General features: G+C 37.3%; 1 long non-coding RNA gene across 2 annotated transcripts in view; it reads left to right on the plus strand.

The window, feature by feature from the left end:
- Positions 1 to 10,182, plus strand: part of LOC108641025 — a 40,294-nt gene extending 30,112 nt beyond the window's left edge. For both annotated transcript variants that reach the window (XR_001921680.2, XR_001921678.2), the window contains exons 4-5: positions 7,853 to 7,920; positions 9,681 to 10,182. This is a non-coding gene — a long non-coding RNA (uncharacterized LOC108641025). The remainder of the gene's footprint in view (positions 1 to 7,852; positions 7,921 to 9,680) is intronic.
- The last annotated feature ends 8,750 nt before the right edge of the window (positions 10,183 to 18,932 follow it).

The raw sequence follows: 18,932 nt of genomic DNA on the forward strand, positions 1-18,932 counted from the left end.
TGGTGTTGAAGTGTTACTGACAAAACGGTACCTTGCTGCAAAAAACTAGGTGGTTTAAATTGCTTCAGAGCAAGATTTAGATGAATTGTTATGTATATATTATATATACATTTATATTTTTAATATATACATAAGCTATTGTGTTTGAAATACTTTGTAGCTAAGAAATGTGTTAAAAAAAATAATAAGTTTTTAATTAAGTAAAGTTTCTTATCTGTACAGTATGAAATGTGATTTGGATCACAGTCTTTTTAGGATTTCCAAAGTGTGACTGTCCTTTTCATGATATTCATAAAATTGTTTGTTTTAAGCTTACCAGGGAAATCATGTCAAGGGCTGGCTATTTCACAGAATATTAGTAACAAACATTTTAAATATTACATAGAAAGTGGGCCATAGGTTATTTCTCCAGTTGCATGTGATTAATTAGTGACAGCTGAAACTAAAGGCAAAACTTTTAGTCTTTAACCACTGCTGCAGGTTTTGTGCTTATTTAGGTGTGTAACATAAATCATATATTCTGAGTTACATAGCTTCTATAGTCCTAATGATTAATTGAGCTCCGTTGATAATCTGCCCTGCTGCTCTATGAGGATGATGCATGTTTTAATAATGGTATATGTTAACGTGTTGGCATTTCTTCCAGTTAATGTTGTAATGGTTCAGTGAGCCAGGAATTAAAATACCATTAGGCTGCATAACGAACATCGGTATCAGATTAGTAATTTTTAAAGGTAATTATATGTGCTCTAAGTGTGTTAGCATTCAAAATGCTTAGCAGGGAGCACTGAATGTGATGTGTGACTTTGCAGTAGGATTATATTAGTGAGCTTTCACTTCTCTTTTTACTAACAGGAAAACCAGTTAGGACTGTGTATGGTAATAACATTGAAATACTCGATGTAGATGCTGCTGAGAAGCTTCAAGAAAATAGTGAACAGGTTAGGGGATGGTTCACAGATTTTGTTGGCATTTTTTATATGCCGAGACTATGCTTTGGCAAAATTAAGAGGAAAAAAAGGGTAGAAATAGGTTTGAGTGAAAATTCAGTAACCTCGCAGTGCTGTACAATACAACAAAATCCTGCAAGTGACCAAAAATTGAGACAATTTTTCATGCATACCTTGTCTCTAAGACTGCTCTGTTTGATTCAGAAAAATACTTCATGCTTTATTATTTTAGGAGCTTTTTTTTTTTCTTTCTTTTAAGTTTAAAGTACTAATCCTAAAGTGGTTTTTTAGTGCTTTTATTTGTGTACTGAAATTAAGATTTCATCTTAAAAGTATATTTTGGGACTAATTTTGCTAACCAATTTGTGCTATCTTATGCATATTTTGAGATGTCAGCTTAACTCTTATTTATTCCTAAAAAATTATTAAAGTGTTAGCAGCTAATTTGCATTTTTATTAAAAGAAGTTAAGTTAAAAATTTAATTAATCTGTTTCTAATGAGTAAAATTTTCACCAATGCAGTTTGTCCAAAGTGCTTATAATAAAGCCAGGCAGAGAGGTGACTCAGCTTTCCTTTCATTTGTAGTAGTGACTACATTTCTGTTAGACCTCAAATGGTCTCTGAGATTTCTTTTATAGAACAGGGCTTCCACCACTGTTAACAGTACTGCCTAGTGACTTATTGCTTGGATTTCAACCAATTGGATTTCAATTGTGCAATTCTCCTTAAAACTATTACCAAGGCAAAATAAATGCTGATGGCCTGTTTACAGTAGCACTGGCGCTGATGAGGATTGGGAGGGCCACTGGTGTTTAAAGCAGTTGTTGTGACAAAACACCAAATTTGTCAGTCTTTAGCTGGGTGTGCAGTAGGCTGTGTTAAAATTATCACTTAATGTGAAGCACTGTCAGAAAGCAGCTTTTGACCTTGGTTGGTCCTCACTGGAGTGTAGTTGTACACAAGATAAGGTTTTTGGTTCGTGTCTGCTTGAGATGCAAGCAAATGAAAACCCTTAGAGGAGTCTTTTCTGATTGGTTTCAGTCTTTTTTTTTTCTTTTTTTTTCTTTCTTTTTTTTTTTTTAATGAAAAGAAAAAAATTACAGCTTTGAAAGAAAGTATGAAATGAGTGAGAAAAGGTGTTCAGTCGAGTTCAGCTTTGGTGGGCTAGGATAGCTAATGAAAGTGTTGAATCTTGTTAGGAAAATGTGATATCTGACACCAGGATTCAGGAAAGATGAGGCTTTTGCCCTTGAAACTTTCTGGCCCTTCAGAGTGTTGCTGACTTTATCTAGGAATTCCAGATTAAGTTTACTCATTAACCAAATCCATCAGGGTCTCATTGAAGATGTTTTTAGAAAGAGTAGTCTGAAACTGTAGTAACAGGTGTTGCACTTCTGGACCAAAAATATGTAATAGTTTATTACATCTAAGATCTTGGTATATTTCATTTCCTGAAAGTTAAGTATTGAATGTCTAATATTTTAGATAGAACAAGTTGTTTTTTATTATTTAGTACACTTGATGTATAAATTTTTGTCAAAATTTGGATATTCACAGGTGCCTGGATTTTTAAGGAAAAAAAAAATCTTTGAAATAATAAAATATGGAGTTTGGCAACTTGCAGTTCTCTTTTTTTAGAAACCTGAGTTTTTCTATTGAATTCCCCCCCTGCTGTTTCAGGGTCTATTTCTGGTTTCTGCTTCCAGCTGCCAGAATCTTGAAGCCTTCTCCATCCCTTGCCAGGAGAAACAGGTGTAGAGTGCTCTTCCTTTGATTTCTACTCTTGGAATCAATGGCTCCCTCTGCAGTCCTTCTAAGAGAAGCCTAAGTGTTTTGAGTTCTCTGCCTTTTTCCACCTTTTATTCTTTCCTTGGGAGGAAAACAAGATACAAGAGTTCTGTCTTACCTTTACCTTCCATTCTTTTTCTACATGTTCAGGGCAACTGCACTTCCAATGTAAGCTGTGAGTCAAGAGAGACTAAAGACTTAGAATGTGCTTTTTCAAAAGCACTGAACCTGCAGTTCACCAGATCTGTTGAGGTTGCTGAATGCAGTGTGTGGTTGAAACTTAGTGAGAACTCTGGGCTTCAGTTTTCTTAAAAAAAAAGACAAAAAGAGTGCCAAACATGATATGGTGATGATAGAGTGAAGGGAAACTAAGAGACTTGTGGGGAAGGAATGTGCATAGGAATTGTAGAATTGTGGGTGGAGAAGAGAAAGAACAGTATTTTCAGCTATAATAATTCTGACTATTATGTGCTGTTCGTCTCTTCAGTTCATCCTCAGTCATGTAATCAAAAACTTCAAATACCATATTCTTATCCTTTCTGCAATATGATGTCATTACTGTAATTGGGAAAATAAGGCCTAAATATTTTAATTTTTAAGTTTTTTAATCTCAAAAAATTCATTAATAGATAACTGGGCCTAAGAAAAAATTTTATGAAAATGTAAACAGTGCCTTTGGAATTTTACTTGGGCAGTTTGCTCATTGTTTTCAGAAGGGTCTTTGTCATATATATCTCTTTGAATTAAGAACTACCCAATAAAGTGACTTTTAAATGTCGCAGAAAGATGGAAAAGGATGTTACTCATTAAGCTTATTCTAGACTTTTTAGAACATTAAATAAACTGTGTAGCATTTTCTAGCAAAAATTTTTAAAACTGCAGACTTCTGAGTGAAAACTATAGGTTACTGATCACGAAATTGTTCAATGTGTGCAGGCAAGCAAAAGAAAGTTAGAGTCAAGGTTCTGCAAAAAGAGGGATGCTGAAATTGCTGCACTGGATCAGGCCTGTAAAATGATCTTACATATATTAACTTCCCTTTCACTTTGTAAAAATTATGTCATTGCCAGAAATGGAAAAGCTTGTACTGCTGTTGTTTTCTAATCCTCTAATATACAAGTAAATCTTCGTACCTATAGGTACATAAACCATAAAATCCTCAAGGACTTGTGAAATTCAGTGTACAACATGTTTGTTCAATTAATTTTTTCTCTGTTAATAATATGTTTTCCTTCTGTATCCTCTTACAGGTTTTTTGGGGTTTTTTTGAGAGTGAGTTGGGTTTTATTTATATTGTGGTAGCAAAGGGGTGATGTTTGTTACAATACTTTCAAACTGTGCTTTTTTTGTTTTTGTGTATACCTCGGTCCTGTGTTGTCTTCCATTGTGGAAGATTTGCAGGCCAAATGTTAGATTTTATTCATGTGAAATCTTCCCTCTGCCTACACCTTTCTTTATGCTGAGCTCTCATGTTTTTAGTGTTGTGGAGGGGTTTTGACTGTTCTTTGTCTATACTCATAAACAGTATTCTAAAAGAGGGAGACATAGTATGGATCTGTTACAGTAATTTCAGCATTTCTTTCTTCAGAGTACTTTAGTTTTTCTTGGAGGTTGTTTTCTTTTGAGGGCTTGTTTTGATTAGGCAGCTTTCTAAGATATTTTTCTTAGACCTTTCTAGACGGAAGTGCAGACTCTTGCTGGGTTGGGAATTTGGTAGGTTTTTTTATCATGTATATTACCTCTCAATATTAAACTGAATCTGTTCCCATGTTTATAGGATTGCTGGGAAATTCAGGTTGGAAGGGAACTTGCAAGATCTCTAGTCTAACCTCCTGCTGAAAGCAGGGTCACCTATGAGGTCAGACCAGGTTTTGAGGGACTTTATCCAGTCTGGCCTTAAAAAACTTGAAGCAAGGAGAGTACAAAACTTTTCTAGGTATCTGTTCCAGTCCTCGGCTGTCCTCATGGTGAAAATAAGTCATCTTGTATCCAGTCTGGACTTCCCTTGTTTCAACTTATGGCTTCTTGTCCTGTCACAGTGTACCCCTGTTGTGAGCCTGACTCCCTGCTGACCTCCTTGTACATACAGGCAGGCTGCTGTTAAGGTATTCTCAAAGCCACGTCTTCTCCAGGCTGAATAAGCCCAGCTGTCTCAGTCTTTCCTCACAGGACAAGTGCTCTGGCTCCCTGAGCATCTTGGTGCTTTACTGTGTCCATGTTATGGATGTATTTCTTGTACCGTGGAGCCCAAAATGGGGCACGTTAGACCATAGCTGGAATAATAAGCACTGAATACAGGTGACAATCAGTTCCTTCATCTACTGGCAAGGCTCTTAATAAAGCCTGGGATGCTGTTGACCTTTCCTGACAGGGCACACTGCTGGCTCACGATCAGTTTGCTGTATGCCAAGACATTTTCCACAGAACAGCTCCCCAGCCATTCTTCAGCCTGAATCATTGCCAGGGCCTCTCAGGTGCAGTGTTTTGTGTTTATTCTGTCTGAATTGATACAGCTCCTGTTGGGTCTGTTCCTCCAGCCTGTCTCGGTCCATCTGAATGGCATGCCTGCCTTTGGATGTGTTGACTGAACCTCTTCACCCCAGATAGTTTATCTTAAAATTCTGACCAGAATATACCCTACCAGCCCTGCAAGTCACTGGTAAAAGTGTTTAATGGGCTTGTCCTGGGTAGACTGTTACAGCACTTCATCTGATACCATTCTCCAGGTAGCACACAACACAGTAAGTTTTTGTGTTCCTGAGTACTTCCTCACTCTGTGACTAATTTTGTTGGTAAACTTCCTGTGAGAAACTTTGTCTGGGCCATTGTACCGTATCTTCTGCAGTTTTTTATGATGCAGATTTCAGTGATTTCAGATACTTCCCTCTGGGGTTTTCTAGTTGCATTAACACAGATTGTGCCTGGACCTACAATCTTGTTCCTAGCTCAGGCACTTTGTTGTTTGTCATTATTTGCCCACTTCTCTTTGGAAGTGACTTTGGTAGATAAGCCTGCTGGAACAGTGATGTCATTAGTATTTTTTATATAAAATTCATAATAAAGCAACAGTTTTATTGGCATTACTTCATCAGTTGCCTTTTCCTGGTGGTGGTGTACTAGATGTTCCAGGTCTTATTCAGATTTCTTGATTATGATCTAATTGGTAATGTCCCGTTTCTAAGTGTTTGTTGGTTTTAAAATCATTGCATTTTATACTTCATTTTTTATACCTCGTCTTCTATAGCTTCATTAAATCAAAATTCTGTTTTACACAGGAGTCTTGTTAGTTTAGCACTACATATGCTGCATGTAGTGCTTCTTTATTCCCAAAGTCTCCCTTTCATCTTTCTTCCCAGTACTGGCCACAAACTGTTCCATGCTTATCATTCATTGGAACTGTATGTGTCTTAAACCATCAATAGGGGAAAATTCTCTTGTGTAAGAGTGTGTAACCCATCATGCTGTTATGCGATTTGGTCACACATCTGTAGCTGTTTTACCCATTGACACACTTGCATTTTAGCATTTTCAACAACAGAATTAGTGGAATGAGTATCTTTTTCTTCAACTAGACAGTTTTGAGTCTAGCTCTTAGAGCTCTTGTGAATCAGGTATGGACTGAGGTATCTACAGGTTTCAGTATGTGATATGGTGGGAATACATGGATAGAAGTCCAAGTTATTTACAAAGCTGTAAATCAAAATTTTCTTGCTTTCAAACTTGGCTTTTCCTTGAAAATACTATGTTGCCTGTGAGTCCTGTGAGTACGTATTTACAAATGTAAAATTACCTTACACAGATTTGATTGGCTGTTTGTCTTCTGGATGTCATTAGCACCTTATAGTTCATCAGTTTGTCAGTTCATGTGGTTTTGCTTAAGGCCGTGTCTGTGCAGTCAAATAGCATAATTTCCAGTATCCTTGGTGGATGTCACTGTGCAGATTATGATTTTTGTCAGTATTTTTGACCTGTCAGCAGGATCAATGTACAAATGAGGAAACTTGACCCTTTTGGGGGGAGGGTAGGGGTGCAGTGGGAAGTGGCTGCTGGATGGGTCTGGGGTTTTTTTTTGGGGGGGGGGTTGCCCCTTCAAAGACTGACTAAACTGTTATCTTTACAGACTGAATAGTGCTTCTCTCCTCTTTCCAGTTAAATGTAGTGGATCGTGGATTTGTGTGTGATTATGATTCAGTTGCTTTGTTGTATGGTTTGAGTATTGCAGTGTGACCTGTTTGCTGGCATCACATGAAATAGAGCATTGCTAACTGTGTATCTGGGTGTTTATATAAAATACTAGTTGCATGTGTAGAATTTTTATATAAAGAGAAGAATATTTTGCTACTTTTGCAAGAAATTCTGACTGAATTAAGTCATTAAATGAAGAGCGAGTAATTAATTAACAATAAAATATAATACAATTCTTCTTTCTGGCCAAAGAAATTGCTGAAAATGTATGCTAAAACTGACATTTTAAAAGCAAACAATTAAACATAAAACTTCCTTACTGCTCTTGGAATCTTCTAACAAGTGAGCCAAAGGAAATGCCTACCTTATGTTGTCATTGGAACAGCATCTATTTGAGGTTTCCTTAGGCCTCTTTTTTACCCTGCTAACTAAGCTCTGTGTGTGCAGTGAGTCTCTTTTTTGTAGAAAAGTTATTTTTTCACAAGAAGTACTCTGCTTTTGCAGCAGTTTGTCTGTGCCTAATACATTTCTTCTAAAATTCTGATTTTTTTTTTTTCTCCACAGATGTTGATAGACCTATTTTTTTTTTAATTCCTGCTTTATACATAAGGAAGAAGTGGTAGAAATAATACTTAGAATGACCGAGGAAGTCCTTAACAGAGCAAAACTTAGAATCTAGATAGCCTAACTGATAGCCATTAAATCATTCTTTTTCCTGTGTAAGATCTTCTGAAATCTGTGCTATGAAATGATACCATAGCAATGGGGTTGGAGATGTACATATGTTGCTAAGAAACTAAATGATCTGTTCTGGACCAGCCACTGTGATAAAGTGGCTGCCTTAAGTTGTCGCATATGGAAAAGGGCCACTTTAGGTGATGTGCATTTTGCTCCACCGATTTCTGACCTGCAATGCTTGCCTTTGCAGATGGAACATGAGGATTTTGTAATGGAGGGGCATGGCAAGACTCCACCTCCTGGTGAAGAAAACAAACAGTGAGTCACACATTTATTTAAAAAGGGCCTTACCATAGTAAATGGTGTGAAGCACTCTTGTTTAAATGTGCTGGGAGCATTGGTTGGTTGTTTGGTGCTCACCCTTTTGGTTCCTTAAATATCCATATGTAATAGTGGATGGTGGCTGAAAAAAAAAAGACGCAGGATGTTGATTTGCCTTAAATGTAAAAGCAGAGAAACGTGCATTGCAATTTCAGAATGTTAATCAGAAATGGTTGTAAAAGGGATAATCATTCTGGAAGCTTGGCACTGAGGTAGTGAGTTTGTACATGAAGTTTTTATACAGCTGCTCTGCACTGAAATAATGTGAAATATGGTGGAACCAGTGCCTTCCTTTTGGTGTGCATATGGTAGGTTGGTCCTCTTTGAAATACGAGCTTTGTTTCTATAGAATGCATTTTAATAAAGGATCCAAAATTATAAACAAAACACTCAAGGATGAACAATTTAAGATGCTGGTATGCAGTGCTTTAGGGAAACCAGCTTGATCAGGGAAGAAAATGACAGATTTTTGTTAGGAAAAAGCTTTTTCATATGACTTCAAACTGAAATCCAGTAACAGTTGGATTTTTCCCTGAGATTTTGTTTGGATAGGAAGAACAGAGCCTTGTCCTAGACGTGTTGCAGTAATGGTTGTATTCCACATTCTTTTCATTAGTTAATGCGATGGTGATTCATTTTTGATATCATAATTAATTTTTTTTTCTGACCTGCCTTTTGGAGCAAGCAATAACATGATCTTTGGGAAATCCACATCACAGAATTCTTTTTTTCCTATGCCTATTTTGATGTCTCCTCACAAGAAGAAGTTCTCGTTGATCTGCACTACACTTGTTTGACTTGGGGTAAAGGTCTTCCTTGCCTTCTAGATAAGCTAGCAACTGTAAGTCCTCTGCATTTGTGATAATTAGAAGCCATTTCTGAGGTAGACAAGTTGAGTTCAGCAAAGTTCTAGTGCTGAACATGCACATTCTTTGCATCATGGATGTGAGCCAAACTTCTCAAAGTAATTGTTGATATTTCTTTCTGTTCAGACTGGGCAACTTACTGTGGTACCAAGAGATACAAAGCTTGTTGAAATAGAAACTTTCAGAAAGTTCCAGAAGAAAAATCAGTGCAGAAATAAAAAGTAGGAGTTACATTTGTGCTCTTCTGAATTGTTTCTTTAGATATCTAGTATAGTGAAATACATTATTGTAGTGAGTAATATAAGGGATTTTGTATTGGATTTGTCGTAGCTTTGTGTTTGCTGTCTTATTTCAGGTGCAAGTGGACCTAGAATTACTTTACAGTTGACCTGATTTCTAATTAGAGCTTTTCAAGTGGCTTACAACATTATCTCTCTTCCCCAAAACTGTGGTTATTAGAAAGAGAATATGAGATTAGTGATAGGCAGGATTTTAATTTTTTTTTAACTAATAAAGTTGTGTTCAGGTGGCATGCGGAATCTTGTCATACGGATCCTGCCATAGGAGTATCATTTCTAATAATGTTGTTAATAATATTTTTATAGAAGTCTAAAGGTGCAATTTTAGTAATGCAACAAAGAGTTGAAGATACACAGCTTGTAAAATAACGCCAGCAAAATTCTATTCAGTCACTTGAAACTTTTTCTACCCACAATCTCAAATTTTCAACTAACAAAATTGTCTGCCTTGATAGAGTTTACCTCTTGGTATAAGAAAAGGAAAAAAAAAAATCTGAAGTTACCGCTTTGTATTATCACTTCCTTGCATTAGGGATTAGTTGGATATCCTGGACTGGGTCTTGTGAAGAACAACAGAGAGGAACTGGAGCATCTGACAGAGGAGAAGCTGAGAAAGCTGTGACTGTTTAGCCTTGTGATGAGAAAATTTGGAGGAGAATCTTATTATCCACTTGTAGAGATACCTGACGAGGGGACTAGAGAAGACAGACAAATTCTTCACAGTGGTGCCTGGTGGAGAGGCAAGAAGCAATTGGCATAAACTGAAATACAGGAAACTACACTCAAACATCAGGAAAAAAATTCTTTCTTTATACTTTTGGAACAGGTTAGTCAGAAAACTCAGCTGGACACAACTCCAAGCCTGCTTCAGCCTGCTCTAGTTAACCATGCTTTGAACAACGGGGTGGGATTGATGATCTCGGTGATCTCTTCCATCTGCAATGATTCTGTGATTTGGTGTACCTGTGTCTACTGTTGTCCTTCTAGTTAGTCTGAAATAAAATTGGAGCTTGTTAGTAAAAAGTAAATTCTAAGTTTGAATGTAGAGTCAGATGTTCTTGACAGAAATAGCTGCACTGCTGAAGATGCTTTCTTCCATTTCCAGCTGTCATTAGACTTTACCTAGAATTTACTGCCTCTACAGCTATGCAGATGGAATTTTTTTTTGATTGCTTCTAGTTTACTTTCCTGAAAAGTTGGCCATGTTAATTTAATTGCCTTTCATTAGGCAGCCTGATCTGGGTGACTTTGTACTGAGATTGTTGGGGAAGTAAGTGTTCAGAAGATATGGTTACAGCAACTGACCTGCAAGGGAGTGAACTTGCACCAGAGTGCCAGAGCAGCCTGTAAGTGTTAACCTCCTAGGAAAGCCTTGCAAATGTCCTGACATTTATCTGCATTCCAAGGGACTCAAAATTTGAGTGGACAATGAAAGAAGAGAAATAAGAAGATACTTCTGAGAGACTTTCAATGGATGCAATAGTTCTTACCTAGCACCAGTTTCATGTGAAATTTCTTTTGCTAAAGTACAGCTTCATAATGGAATATGAGGAACCAGCATTCATAGGTGGCTTCTGGTACTTTATGCAACAGTTTATTTCAACTAAGTTTCACTTGGGGATAAAAGCTTGGCATTTTAAGAGTGCCTTCTAGTATTAAACACACCCACACACACCCACACCCCCCCCCCACACACACCACTACCCCCCAAAACAACAAACAACCTTGCTACAACCTTTTGAGCCTTTCTTTTGCCTTACTGAACAGTTGTTTTGGATAGACTTACTGTACTAAAGTTACAGTGTTTTAAGATTTTTGAGCTGTAGGTGATACCTGAGAACTGCCTTTTGCTGCTATCTGCTTTGTGGGAAGGAATTACCTGGTTAGACTGTATACAAGGTTTTCAGAAATCTTCAATAGATCATTTAAAACATAAATATAATTGATTTCAGTTGAAGCTAATTATGGAGAAGTTACCCATGCAAAATCCTTAGTACAAGTAAGATACTGAAAGGGCATACTCACCTCAAGTCCTGTGAAAGATTTGCAGTTTATGCACAGTGCACATGTCACAGAGCTGTCAATGGCTGCCACTTACTCTAAAACCTGCACTTCAAGAGAAGTGAGTCTGCCTGGACTACTGGAGTTGATAGTGGCCATCCTGGACCATGCTTCTACTCCAGCAGAGGGCCAATGGACTCCTTGAGAGTCCATTGTTACTTCTCATTTTTTTAAGTACTCTGTAAAGTTCTCCCTGCTCTGGCCAGGGATATGTTTGTTACGCTTGGTCACGTTATTTTGTTATGTGGCTATTGTGGTTTGGTAAGAAACCCCTTTTGTCTCTCCCAAAGCAAAGTTCAGAGAAAGATCAGTATCGTTATGCTTAATTACAAATGTAATTAATTATTTTGTTAGAGGTGTTTCCTCATATTTTCATCCATTATGAAGAGGTTGACCTGAATTGGCATGCTTAAGGAGTAAATATTATCTCTCCCCTCCAAATACTTATATTTTATATGGCAGTAGCTTATTGCGCCCTTATCAGTGTAATAGGGCTTTTACTTTTTCACTGCTGGAGCAAAGATTAAGAGGCAAATTTGATCATCTTTCCAAAACAGTCAGACTTCTGTTGATGAGCAAAGAGCAGCTTTTCTTTTTTGGGGCAGGAAAAAGAATTCTGCTCAAATCCTTAAATTGGGGTTATGCTCTTAGCTGTAGGAGTATTAATTAGCAACTCTGCCTGTGCTAATAAATTATCCCCTGCTGTCACAACCAGAAATTTATGCACCCTAATCTGTGAGTGAATGGGACTGGATAATGAAAAACTATTCCTTTTTATACGAAAAATGTAAATGTTTTACTATTCCTGATTGATACACAGAGAGGTCTGTTCAACAGTAGCTATTCAGACAAAAAGTGAGCCAAGTTCATACTCGGGTTTAGTAGCAAGGTAAGCCAAGCTGTTACTGCTGTCTGAAATAACTCAGCTGGCTATCCCCACTTGCTGTTTTACAGTCATGGGAGAGAAAAGTCTTCAACTGTCTTGGCAATTTGTACATCTGGAAGTGATTCATACTGTAAGAAAGATAGCAACACAAGATCATTTCTGTAATTTAGAAAGTGTCATTGGGTAGCCTTTTCCCTGGCTTGATAGTTTAATGTAGAGATTCTGAGGCAAGAGATTTTACTGAGAGCCTCAAAATTTTCAGTAATACCAGCATGAGATTGGAACTGGTGAGCATCACAAAATTGTTTTAAATTTGGTAATAGTATCTTACATTTTTCTTTGACGTTTCAGCAGGAACATTCAGTGTCTTCCTGAATTTGTGTGACACTACAATTAAAAGAAATTAGTAGCTAAAATAGCCTAAGCTGGACAAAAAAGTTATTTAAAATAATTTAAAATGGAATGGACCTCTGAAAGTCATCTTGTCCAATCCCATGTGCAAAGGAGGGCCAGATTTGAAGGTTAGATCTAACAGGCTTCTCAGAATTATTCTAGAGCCTTTTTGGACAATCTGTTGCAATGGTGATCACCCTCACAGTGAAGAAAATTTCCTAATATTCAGTAAGAGTTTATGTCCATTGCCTACCATCTTTAAACATGAGCGTTTGAAAGTCTGGCTCAGTCTTCATTAAAACTTACTTCTATGTCTGCTTACACAGCAGAATAACTCCCCCCTCTCCCTGGTTTAGTTTTGTCATGTTAAAATTAAGCAAAATCAAGAAGCCAGTTAACAGGCCAGTCTGTCTTTGTTTTCAGCAGCCTGCTGATGCAGGGTGCACATGGAACATCACTGCCACAGTGGCATAAAGGGACCGATCTTATTCTTTTGTAGTGTTTCTGGAAAGTATAAAAAGGCTGCAGTGGTATATCCTGAAGTTGTCTGATTTGGTTGGTGAGAATGAGGGACATTGTTATGAAGTAGTGCAGTGTTCTTTTGAAGGGTTGGAGTTCCATGAAAGGCCCAAGCCATAGCTTCTGTCCCTGTAACATAAAATATTGTTCTTAACAAATTTGAAGTAAACAGTAAATGCTGGCATAACAAGGGGTTTCTTTGATGTTTTAAGGACATTCAGTATTACAGAAGATATTGAGACCTGCCTTGGGTGCCGTTGCACTTTTTAAATTTACTGACAGCACTGACCTAAGCAGAAATTGTTTGGGTTTGTGGTTTGTTTTTTTTTCCCCCACAAGATTCATGCTGGGATTTTCAAAGCAAGTCTCCAAATCCTAAATCAGATTATCAACTCAGAATTGAGCACCTAAATTTGGGTATCACCCCAAATTCCATTGAACTCATGGTAAGTGATTTCTTGAATTATGTTCAAGAATGATATAAAGGCATATGTAGAATAAGTAGCCCATTAGAGAAATGTCCCCAAACATTTAAGTCCTCTGCCCAGCATCCTAAGGAGCCACCACAGAGACACAGGCAGTGTCTGTAGTGTCCATACCAGACACTTCTGTCACAGGATATTGCAGTGCTTCAGACCCAGTGATAGGCCCAGGCATTGGCACATGAGTAGGAGACTTGTAACTTTGAAACTGTATTTTTCATTTAAGTCCTTGGAGATTTGGTAGGATATTTAAGGGTGCAAGATCATTAGACTAAAGTTTAGGATGAAAACTGGTCCAACTAAGGATTAAGGAATACTTTCATCACCATGTATTTTACAGTTATTTCATACAGTGGAGTGAGGCAGGACAAGTTTGCATTTGAAGGCAAGTCTACCTGTGTGTTTTAAGGGGGCCCTGAGGAAATCGAGAAAACAATTGCCCTTTGTTGTGCAATTGAGTGGGTAGAAATGGATGACACAGCAGTGAAATGTGTATCTGTAGAGGCAACTGTGTTTTAGCCATGAGACTGGTAAGTCAATAATGTTGCTAAAGCTAACTTGCACCCTTACAATGAAGTACTTCTGAACAATATGCAGAATTTACACTTGAGCACTTTAAAATGCCAAAAGTTCCATTGTCTTCCACATTTTACCAGTTCAAGGTTATACTTAAATATTTTGACATTTTTGTACTTAAAATTACAAGTATTACCCATAGGAAAGCTCTCTTCTGAGTATTTTAAGCAAAAATATTTTAAAATTAGGTGTCCACTTCTGCAAGTTAGTCTTGAAAATGTTTGTTTTCAGTTGTCAGTTCATGATTTTTAAGATTCCCCATTTCATGTCCTCAGCAATTTTATTTTTTTTCCCTTTCAAATCGTGAACAAATACAGACTTTGCATGTACCTCAGCTAACCTACACCTCAGTGAACTGTTATTTTGCAAATACTTTCTCAATATGTGGAAAAAACCCAGAAGCCAGATTACCGTTAAGGATAAAAAGAAAGGGAGCTCACACAGAAAAAAAGTCAACTTTGAAAGCGAAGTTCCCACTTACTATCACAATGTGTTTAGCCTACACTGCTGCTGAACATTGTGAGAGGAAAATATTTTGTACATTCGAAGTGTGAATATTTTGGCACTTCTCTTTCGTAGGATTTTATAGTGCTCTCTTCCAGATGTCTTGTGGTAAGAACAGGCCAGTTTGTTTGGGTTCTCCCTCTCCCCCTCAGGATCTGTATTTGTCCTGCATAGGACATGCACAGAGACTGCTTCTGAATTTGCAGTCTCATCTAATCAAGAGACTGCTTTCCACATGTCTTGCAAAGCAAGAGACAATATATTTTTCATCCTAGCTCACTTGATTAATAAATATGATATTGCAAAATACCCAGTATGTGACAGTGTCACATACTATCCTTGATACCATTGCTTTCTGTAGCTATTACAGTTAGTAGTAATTCTGATTGCTGGTAGAACAGAGAGCATTTTGATTTACCACTGTGGTAGCTTACTGTACTTTGAAGGGGAGAGCATTTGCATACTGATCAAATTCCTGAAATCCCAGAGCCTCTGTGTTTCAGGCACCACCACCACCACCCCTCCACCCCCTGTCCTCCAGTCCCTTTCCAGGAATTAAACTATTTACTGGACACTCTATTGACATCTCAGGTTCATTGTCCAATAAGTCTTTTTTAGGTCTGGTTGATTAGTGGCTGTTCCTTTTCTCTCTCCCAAAGTTGCCAGCGTCCTCAGGACATGCCTGAGGTAACTGCCCTTTGATGTGTCATTTATATGGATGGCTGAACATTACTCTCTTTTCAGCATTTCATTACTATTTAGATGGCAGCTCTTGGATGGACATCTACCATGGGAGAGAGATAACAGACTTAAAGAACATCAAGCATAATTGTTTAAGGTGGTGTTGGACTTGGCAGTGCTGGGTTTATGGTTGGACTTGATGGTCTTGAAGGTCTTTTCCAACCTAAAACAATTCTTTGATTCTGTAAGGGCTGTTAAGAATTTTGAGCCCTCTCTAAATTAACATTTTGTCTATATTATTAATGTAAAAATATATTTTAATTTAGACAAAATTCTGTGGTATCTACACCAAGTTAGTGCCACATCTTGATTTGCTAAGAATTTACATTTTGGATTGTTAGCACGAGTCAGTCGCATCATAAATGTGTACAAATTACAGTCCTAAACCTTTTTCCTTTTGATTCCAATTTGAGATGCTCAGTGCTTTTTTTCTCTGCTTCATTCTCTCCAAAGAATAAATGCATTCATCAAGTCTTTGGTGTTTTTGTGTGGACATCCAGATCAATGGTTGAATCTTCCTTTTGAGGAGATGAAGGAGGGAAAGTAATAAAACCTCTAATGATTTTATATTAGAGTTTGTGCTCTTTTTGTTTCCTTTGTGCAGAAAATAGAAATTTTGATGGCTATCCACTATGGCTTAGATATACCAGAGGTTAAAGGATAGAAAGGTCTTGGTTCTTAGATGCAGATCCTATTTAGACCCTTCATGGGGTGGCCAGTGTTGGTTAAAGAAGGGGAGGGAAGGAAAAACAGCAAGCTCTTTATTTCATGCAGAAGATATGACTTAACTTTGTATGACTAAAAATACTGTACTATGTGGTTGACATGGTATGAATTAAAAACTTGTTTACAGAGATATTTTGGAGCTCTTAAGCTGCATCGCTCCTCTGGCCTGCTGTGATATGGAGAGCTGGCATGATTTCTTTTCCTCCTACCTAAATAGATGAAATTTGCTGAACTCTTTGCCCTTTGTTAAAGTTGTTCATATTTGGGAGTCATACTGTTTTTAGGTTACTGCATGCATTTGAATATTTGTGACAGCTACAGCTTGTAGAATTTTCTGCCTGGATAGCCAGCTGTTCCTTTCCTGACATTTCAAACTGAAGGACTTGTACATGAAGGCAAATTACGCAGGGAAGATGTTCAAGTCACTTGGAAAGATCAAATTACAGATTTTTGCAGCAATAAATAATGCTTTTATTAGAAAAATGGGTCAAATTAGGGAAATCTCTTACAGTAATCCACTGAATATGCATTCTTTTTGTATTCTGCTTTTACTTTGGGGGTTTTGTTTTGTTTTGGGCTGGCTTGCTTTTATAATTATTATTTAACTTAGCATATTATGGTTCCTTTAATGAAAACAAAGGAAAATGGGTTGGTGCCAGCTCCAACCAAGATGCCAGAAATTCCTTTGCTCAAGAGGTTTCCGGCCCAGTGATTGAATTCCCTATGCTAAAACTAAAGACTAGTTCAGAAAAATTTGTAAAGAGGTACTGGCCTATGTCACCATAAATAAATTAAAATATAAAAAATTTAAGAAACCTAAGTGCAGTATAACTTCCTTTTAGGTGTGTGTGTGGGAAGATTGAACTAGAATAAGATGAAGTTTTTCGGTCCAAAAATCTTCCTTGTCTGTTGTAAGACCTCCCAAAAGTATTTGTAAGAAATCTGCTTTGAGTAGAGTATGCTGACTTTCAGCAGAAGCATGTCTACAGGCACCATATAAAGGAGGAGTCCTGTTTTGGTAAAGTGTCTGTAGACATGAAAGATAAGTTTTTTCGTTAAATATTCTAACCTGGTCAGATGAAAAAGCTGCTGCTATAGTAAAATGTTTAAAGCTCCAAGGTCTAAACAGGGAGAAGGAAGGATTTGACCAATGAAATGATTACTCCTTTTGAAATTCATAGTAACAGCTATGGTTGATGGAAAGTCAGTTGAATAAATCATGTAACTTGCATGGTAATTAATATGCTGTAAATAACAATTAGAAAGCAACCACTTGCTGTATATATAGGTAGAAGAACATACTATACCGTTTCCCTGAACATGTATTTATTTGAAAGATGCCTGGAAGTGTTCAAGGCAAGGCTGGATGGGGCTTTGAGCAACCAGGTCTAGTGGAAGGTGGGCTGGAAGACAATCTTTAAAGGTCTCTCCCAACCCAAACCATTCTATGATTCTTTTTTCACTGTCATAGATAGAAGTGCATAAAATGGATAAATGTCTCCCATTTCATTGATATTTTGGCAGTTTATAGGATTTTAGGAACTGAAGAGGAAGCCCTGTTAGGATAGGATTATAGCCTTCAAAAAATCAAGATGCTTCTGAGATGATAGTAAGGAGCAGGTTAAAGAAATTCTGAGAGTAAGTTCCCTTAAGCATGTTATGTTACTGGAAAGTACTTGTTTAATTTCCAAGGATATGGATATAAAAACTCAGCATTTAGATGTGGACTTGATTGAATGGGAGATGACGTTTGGAGTCAGTTCTTCAGTTCTGAGAGCAGTTAAGTCTCGTGCAGTGGCTTTTCACGTCTGTATCCTTCCCAAGTATGTTTGGAGTCTCTTGTCCAGTTTTGGTCAAGTGAGGCAGAGAACTAAGAAACTATAATATGGTTATAGTTACCAATACATTAAACTTCAATAACTGCCTGGAGGAGAGACCAAAGTTTATTTCCCCACTCATAGAAAGGACAAAACATATTATTATCTGATCTGGGTTATGTCTTCTAACAGCTAATCATCATGTGTTTGGGGATTAGCTACAGCATATGCTAGTTTTTTGCACACTCTGGAAGAGGTGAAAAAAAGTTATGGGAAGAGATCTGCATAGGGCTCAATATGCTGTTAGAACCTTGGCATCAAAGGAGAACTGGCTGTGCAGGAAGCTGGGATTAGTGTGGAAAGTAGAGGTTCAGTGATGTGTGACAGAGATTAGTAGGAAATGAGCTTTCAGTTCTGTTGTTCACTGAACAACTTAGTTAAAAGGCAGCTTGAAAGCTTTCTCTTTCTCCAGTTTGGAAAGGGCATTTGGGGAATGGAAGAAGTGGAGGCATAGGGAAAGACTATTTATAGGCTGAACAGTGAGGGAAAGTATTGTGGCAGATTGAAAAAAATCAGGTGGAAAGATGAGTGTTTGCAAAGCTTGGTGAATTAAGTTTTCCTTCAGACTCTTTATCTTTGCCCAAGCACTTAATTAATGTATAGTGTCAGAATTTTGACTTGGCCTTGAAGTCATGTATCATTCTGAAACTTCATATGCTGTGAAAGTTTTCAGGCCTTGTATTCTTTCTTTTGTTCTTGGAAAAATATGAATGAGGTCTAAACTTTAGTATGGCTATAAAGCAGTGTTGCAATTAAGTTTTGAATAATAATATTAATTCCTAAAATGTGTTGGTAGGTGCCTTTGTGTAGGGATGCAAAAGCTGTTGTAACCTTTTCAGAAAACAGGCTTCTCTTTTGTCAGATGCTTTTCATCATGGTATTTTTCCCTGAAGAAAAATTATACTTTTGGTTACTATAGTTAAAAACCCCTGCCAGCTCTGTTTTCAAAACTCTGCAGCATAACATGTCTTACTCTTCACTAAGTGTAAAAGAGAAGGACCTCAAAGCAAACCCCTTTT

Source organism: Manacus vitellinus, unplaced genomic scaffold (assembly GCF_001715985.3).
Source record: "Manacus vitellinus isolate BGI_N305 unplaced genomic scaffold, ASM171598v3 scaffold_5_pilon, whole genome shotgun sequence".
Lineage (NCBI taxonomy): Eukaryota > Metazoa > Chordata > Aves > Passeriformes > Pipridae > Manacus > Manacus vitellinus.